This window comes from Ceratotherium simum, chromosome 5 (genome assembly GCF_057802395.1).
Source record: "Ceratotherium simum simum isolate JZ-2026a chromosome 5, ASM5780239v1, whole genome shotgun sequence".
NCBI classification, from domain to species: Eukaryota; Metazoa; Chordata; class Mammalia; order Perissodactyla; family Rhinocerotidae; genus Ceratotherium; species Ceratotherium simum.
The window spans coordinates 55,527,552-55,535,411 of record NC_141904.1 but is presented as its reverse complement, the minus strand read 5'-3'; the positions used below and the strand labels follow the sequence as shown (position 1 = coordinate 55,535,411).

The following is a 7,860-nucleotide window of genomic DNA, read 5'->3' as shown; positions in this document are numbered from 1 at the left end:
GGAGCCGGAATTCGGGGCACATATTACCAAAAAACCATATCCACCCGGCGATGGGAACCTTCCATTTATAACTCTCACAGCAGGAATGAATTTAGGGTGGGCTGAGAGCGAGATAATGGCTTGTGTGTATCTGTATCTACATACGTAGTGCAGAGAGTGCACAGACTCGTACAACCACACCCACACATAAACATACTCGGAGCAATCAGTTTACCCGCTAATGAAATGCAGCCGTGGCAGGGCAGAAGCCAGCAGCTGTGGACCACCCCCCCAGATTGTCTACTCAACACTCTGGGATAGGAAGTAAGAAGGAAGTCTGAAGAGAGTGGGAATTATCAAGAGACTTGAGATATGTGGCAGCAGCCATCCTGAACATTATTTAGGCCATGGTTTAAAAAAATCAGGTGTGGCTTGCTTTACTTCACAGACATGGTCCTGAAGAGTTGCATGCAAAGTGAATTTTTGTAAATTGAATCATCATTTTAATGCAGTAGGGGAGCTCGCTATTTAAAGGAACCTTTCATGGAATCTTTCTGTAATGGCAATAATTGGCTCCAGATTTATGCATTTTGTAAATTTGCATTTTCTCATGCGAGGTTTTCTTAAAGGGGAATCTATCTGCTCTCTCTCATCATGCCCCATCTCATACCTGTTAGTCTTAAAACAATTTTACATAGAAGAGTTAAGGACATGTCAAAAGCAGAGAATGGCAAATATAGGGCAAGCTATCCCTCCAGAGGCCTTGACAGACATGGCTAATCAATCCCGGCACTCCTCCCAGCTGAGCCCGGATGCACCACAGATGCCTTCTTAAGACAGCACTGTAGGCAACCAGAACTAATCAACTGGAGTTGGTTCAAAGGATAAAGCATATTTGCCATTCAGGGTCCTGGCTCTACATTCACTCCTTTAGGGTATGTAAAAGGTGGTTTGAATCCTAAATCAGTAGTCCCTTCCCTAACCTGGAATGTGAATGGGAAGTCCACACACGGAGGAGTACTGTCTCCCTGTCTGATGTGGCCAGAGCCTTGGCCAACAGTGTCAAGAGGCTGAGGGAAACAGACGGATGAACTGACCACAGCCTATCCTACAGGACACACACCCAGGTGCCCCTAATAGACACAGATGCTATCTGCCTATAGTGCTTCATGACTAGTGTGCCCCTCCCCCACAAGCTAAAAATGGACCATCTTTTGGGAGTAGCAATTTTGCTAAATGATTTTTCTGAGGGAAAAAGTATAAACTTTTATGTTAATTTTTTTCTGTACTAAAATAAACCTGGATATGTTAAAGAATATATTGAAAAATTAGCATGAATTTTAAGCTCAAAAAGAGACCCCCGAGAACGCCAGCTGATGCCTCGGCTCCATCACATGCCCTGGTGCCTCCTTTCTGCTCTGCCCCATCGCACTGCTTCAGTGGTCAAAGCTGAGCATCCAGTCTAAGGATGTAGTGATTACTTTCCAGGTGAAAAAGTCTTTCCCTTGCCCTGGACTGTGAGTCCCTGGCCAAGAAAGCAGTATGAGAAAGGAAATTTAGAAGATCTTTTTATATGTCATCCCCACTTCACCAAATGTTTCAAGAGCTCATGCTAAGTACCAGGCATGGTGAGAGGTGTTCTTGTGAGCCTTTGTCATGTAATCCTGGCAACCACCCTGTGAGATACTTGAACAGATGTTACATAAGCTGGGAACCATTGAGGCCAAAAATGCGGGCTTCCTCTCACAGCTGTGATTTAAGACTGCAAGTGTACAGTGTCTGCCAGAGGTCTGGTGACACTGCAGGTCAACCTTGTCCCCCTGCCCACAGTGATTACATGAGAGAGCTTCCAATACACCACAGAAAACCCTGAACACGGCTAGAACCCTCACTCGTCAACACCCACGTCCTATTAGATTTCTAAGTCCAGATGATAACTCAGGCAAACAGATTCCTGCTCTACGAGTAGTCTTTAAGAAAAAGGATTAAAACGATTCACACATATATTCATATTTCTATCTTTTGCCTACAGTCACCACCAACAGCAGTTGGCAATGAAAATAATTACTTACCCTGAAATGTCAACAGTCTCTCAGCACAGAAAAATATAAATCAAATTGTTTAGATTAACAAATGCAGAGTTATCATTTGTTAATACGAGAAATGAAATGTTTTAACTGTAAAAAAGATCACAGATGAAAGACCCAATTTGCAGAGTATTCTGCGAGAACCACAAATTATCTTTCACAACCAGTACAGCTCGTGAGGGGTAATTTTCAAACGCCTCATAGATTATTTTCAGCTGTTTATTGCTGCTGTCATATTCATAGATTCCCCTATAAAAATGCCCTTCCATCATAGAGCCTTTCTGAGGGTATGTTGCGAACAAAAACCACATTTACTGTTGATTGTTTCTGAGGAAACTATCTGAAATATAGTTTTCTCATCATATTTAGCGGAATGTATGACCATAGACTGTGATTTTTGCTTTGCCAGAGATCACAGATTCATAATAGCAGGATCCAATAGATGCTGTAGCTGTCTGAAGTGAGGCATATAAAGAGGGAGGACGAAGAATGTACCTGCCATAGGGACTGTGGAGAAAGAAGAGCGTCAATCTATATCTGAAAAGTTTTTTGAATTAAGGCAAATATCCCTGACCCTGCAGGAAGAATCTTGTGCTTAAGATGATAAAATGCCAATGGACAACTGGGTGTTTTATATTTCCTTACAAAAACGGAAGACTGAAAAGTGATCCACATAATTTCTTCAGGAAGGTTCACGAAAATCAAATCTCATTACTCACGTTAATCAAGTTACCCCGGAAATAAGACACTCTCGTCTTAGATCCTAAATATCAAAGGAAGTGGCTAAATCAATTTATGAAATAATCTATCTGAGGCACACATTAATATAATTATGCAACCGTTGGAAACCTATAACTTCCTATTGCAGATCAGAAAACAACTGTTTCCAGTTTGGTGGAACCTACTAGTGTATCCATTGCTAAATACTTTTAGACAGAAACCTACCAGCAAATGATATTCCAACGGAGGCCTTCTTCAGTCTACTTTTCACTCTGATGACACTGAATATTCATTTGGATGGATAGGATGTCACCTTGTGACAAAAGCCCATCAAGAAGACCCAGAAAAAGAACAAGAGGATTGGGAGTTGGGAAGGTCCTTGGAGAGCATTTAGGCCGGGCCTGGCAAATTTGGGGATAGCTGTGACCAGCTTCCCTACCCACTTCAGACACTGCTGATAGATCAGGGCAAACTTATCTACTGAGCCCAGCCAAGGCCTCCCAATAATTTTAAATCTGTTTTCTAGGTACCCACTACTGATCAACTGGAGTTGACATGTGAGATTAAATCTATTTGCTCTCCTGATATAGTTCCATGTCCTTATTTTATAAATTGGAAATAGGAGCATGGAAAAGGAAGGGAACTTTCCCAAAGTCACACAGAAAATTAATTGCAGGCCTGATAAGTGCAGTCGCAGGAGCATGAGGGGTTAGCATGGATAATACAACCCGATCCCCGCCATTCTTCCTTCATTCTGTGTGAACCACAATATCAAGACTATAGCATTACTATATTAATTATTTGGATAAAGACAATTATAGTACCATCATCGATATCTATTGAGCACCCAATTTTGTGCCAGTTGTTTTCCAAGTGTAATACTTTCATTTCCTCTAAGCCTCATATTGACTAAAATGTGTGGGTGTTTTACTGCCACATTACAGATGAAGAAACACTATCATTGGGTTTGGGGCATTTGTTCAAGGTCACACCACTGATAAGCAGTGGAGTAAGAATTTGGATTCAGATCTTCCCAAGGCCAAAGGCTGGGCACTTTTCCGGATGTGATAGGTTTGAACAAGTCAGAGTTGGGATCCTTTCCTGGCACTGCCAGTACCTACCTTAAAACATGGCAGATAAAAGAAACTCAACCACCAACAGTATTCGCTGCCAGAGCTCTGGTTCCAACAACACCCAGGAAGCCAGCTGAAGCCAAGGCAAAATGGGAAAATGAGGGTCCTTCAATCACCCATGACTCTGCTGGGCTGGAAATGATTTTCTTAGAATGAGAGGGGAAGAAACTCAGCCACACTTTCTTGCAGCTATTTGAGAAAATGATATAATTAGATGCTGGCTAATAAGTAGTGTTTCTCATTGAAATACGCATTAATATACAGAAGAAGAAAAAAGTTATGAGGAATCTAAAAATTAAGAATACTAGTCAATTATACGCAAGTCTCCAGGAGGAATGCCCAGCTATCCAAAGCAAAGACAGATGAGTGGGATGTAAAGGAAGAGAGTAATAGTCTGCACTTCCCATCCTTATGCTGGTATTCCTTCTTCTGAGACAAGGGGCTTCAAAAACCAGAGGGAAACCATTCCCTCCTATATGTAGGGTATCTGAGGATATTTAACTTCTACAACACCGGCCATTAACACCTTGCTGTCTTCACCCACTAGAGAGGAAGAATCTCAACAATGTAGCATATAACAGGATGATAAAAGGAAGAGGGGACAATAAGTACAATCTAGGGGCTATAGTTGTTATCTACTCTTTCTTACAAGAAATGAAAACTACAGACTACTTTGGTTTATCTAGGTTAAGTAGTCAGACTACCAGGCAGCAGGAGGTGGCATCCTCTACCAATTCTGCAAGGCCACACTAAATGGAAGATGTCTAGACACTGACATTCGTCTAGGGGCCGTGTATATCAACTAGCCTTCCATCTTAGTCTCTAAGGAGTAGTCTAAAGTCAACAAGAAGGGGCACTCAGGGGGAAGCCATTTACCCCATTCATTAGCAAACATGACATATTTTAACAATGTTAAAATTAAGAAAGAAATCTAACTTGGAGCCCACTAAAAGATACTTAAAAGAAAAAAAAAAAGGAAGAAAGGCAACATTGCCCTCAAGATGCAGAAGAAGCAAGAAAGATCTATTTTAAAACATATCCTAATACAATTTTTAAAGTCTCTGGTTGGATTTGGCATACATTATACCCACTTACATTCCCTTGGCAAAATCATATCATATGGCCGAGTTCAGAGTTAATGAGGCACAGAGCATACAGCTCCAGTAGGCCGCACTGTGAGTGACATTGCAATGGGCAAGGAGTAAATAATTGCAAACAATCATAACATAACAATGAATAATAAAATAATAATGACTAATAATAGTAAATAATAAGTGAATAAAAAGATATAAATAAGTAACAAATGAATAAAATCTACTGCAGTCATCATCAGAGGTACAAAAGAAACATTGCAATATATTGAATCAGTGATATAGAACACATAATATACTCCCAGAATACAGAAGAAAAAGAGAAAAAAACATAGATGAAAACAATAGAAGATGATAGAAATGAAAAGGCAGTAGTAAAGAACCAATATGTGAATAATTGGTCTTCCCGATAAAGATTAGAACATATCAAACAGAAGGAAAAAAAAAATCTAAGAAAGTATCTCTCCCAAGCCAAAGAAAAACCCTAGTTATACAGATCAAGAAAGACTTACTATAAGACAGATGAATTAAAAAAAAAATCAAAAGTTAGTCTAGGTTAGTACCTGGCACATGTAAGTCTCAATCAGTATAAATTAGAGAAAAACAAATAAATGAAACAAACAGATTCTGGTAAAATTTTCAAATTTTGAGAAAAAATTAAAAATTCTAAAATCTAGAAATCAACAAATAAAAGTAAAACTTAACAAGGAACCAAAGTGAGATTGCAATTCTCAGAAAAAATATATCAGGTGGTAAAAAAGCAGGTGTGAGGGGCAGAGATATGGGGATATGGGAGAGGAACAGTTTCTATTTAATATACGGTGATCAAGAAAGCCCTCTCTGGGGCCAGCCAGGTGGTGTAGTGGTTAAGTTTGCACACTCCGGTTTGGTGGCCTGGAGTTCGCAGGTTTGGATCCCAGGCACGGATCTATGCACCACTTATCAAGCCATGCTGTGGCAGGCATCCCACATCCAAAGTAGAGGAAGATGGGCACGGAAGTTAGCCCAGGCCCGGTCTTCCTCAGCGGAAAGAGGAGGAGTGGCGATGGATGTTAGCTGAGGGCTATTCTTCCTCACCAAAAAAAAAAAAAAAAAAAGCCCTCTCTGAGAAAATATTTGAGGAGAGGCCTGAAGGAAATGATGCAGCTAGTGATGAAGACATCTGGAGGAAAAATGTCCTAGGGAGAAGGCATAGTAGGTGCAGAGGCCATGAGATAGGAGCAAGCTTGATATGTCTGAAGAACAACAAAGAGGCAGTGTGGCTGTGGTTGAGTGGACAAAGGCGGAAGTAAAAGGAGCTGAGGTCAGAGGGTGTCTAGGGGTCCAATCATGTAGGACCGTATGGGTTGTGGCAGGCAGCTTTTATGTGATGCTCAATGATTCCTACCTCTTAATACTCATGCCCTTATTTAATCACCTTTCTCTTTTTTTTGCCAAAGAAATGTGAGTGAAGTGATGTGTGTCATTTCTGGGTAGAAGCATTTAATTGCTAGAATACGAGCCTAGAATGTTGAGTTAACATGTCTAGGTGTAGGACAGCTGCCCTTGAGAGTCGCCTGTATCCATAAGTGTACTTTTGAAAGCAAGAGATAAGCTTTTGTTGTGTCGAGTTGCTGAGATTTTAGGGATCTTTGTTGCTGCACGTTAACTTCATCTATCCTGACTAAGACACCATCTAGTGCACTTGAAGGAGAAATGCCTCTACTAGTAAATTTATTATATTTTAGTGGCCCATTTCATGGACAAATATTTTGTTATAAAAATTAAAATAATAAGACTTCTAGTGTTGGTAAGTCTATTAAGATTCACCCTGCTAAGCTTCACCCAGATTCATGACTCACAGAAACTGTAAGATAGTAAGTGTTCGTAGTTTTAAGCTGCTAAGTTTTGGCATAATTTGTTACGCAGCAACAGATAACTAACACATGGGCCATTATGAGCATTTTGGCTTTTAACTCTGAGTAAATTGGGAAGTCAAAAGGGAGTTTTTGAATAGAGGAGTGACATGATACTATCTATCTTTTAATAAGCTTGCTCTGGCTCCTATGAAGATTAGATTGGTGGGGGCAGGGGGCAGTCAGAGGTGGAAGAAGGCAGGTGAACCATTTAGAAGGCCACTGCAACAATCCAAGGGAGAAATGAGGGTGAACTAGCCCAGTGGGGTAGCACTGGAGGTACTGAGAAGTGGTCTGATTCTGTACATAATTTGAAGAAAGAACCAACAGGATTTATAGACAGATTGGTGGTGGGTAGGAGCAGAAGGAAAGAGTCAAGAATTACTTCAAGATCCTGGTTCAAACGGAGAGTAAGAAATAAAAATGACATTTTTGGGGGCCAGCCCCACAGCCGAGTGGTTAAAGATCCACGCACTCTGCTATGGCAGCCTGGGTTTGCGGGTTCGGATCCCAGGCACGGACGTATTCTACTCATCAGCCATGCTGTGAAGGCATCCCACATACAAAGTAAAGGAAGATTGGCACAGATGTTAGCTCAGGGCTAATACTCCTGAAGCAAAAAAAAAAAAAAAAAAGAGGAAGATTGGTAACGGATGTTAGCTCAGGGTGAATCTTCCTCACTAAAATAAAAAAATCTTTTAAAAAGACATTTTTGAGACAACTAGGAATTTAAACATTGACTAGGTAATAGGTAATCAGGAATTATTATTTTTAGGTGTGGTAATGGTATTGTTATATTAAAATACAAAGAAGTCCTTATCCTTTAAAGATATATACTGAAATATTAATGGATAAAATGATTTAATGACTAAGATTTGTTTTAAAATAATATGAGAAGTGGATTGTGGGGTTGAAGGGCACAGTGGTCGTGGGTTGACAGCTACTGGCATTAGGT

General features: G+C 40.4%; 1 protein-coding gene across 1 annotated transcript in view; it reads right to left on the bottom strand.

Annotated features, from left to right (window-relative positions):
• CACNA2D3 (calcium voltage-gated channel auxiliary subunit alpha2delta 3) overlaps positions 1-7,860 on the bottom strand; it is an 838,936-nt gene that overhangs the window by 131,609 nt on the left and 699,467 nt on the right. The window lies entirely within an intron of this gene.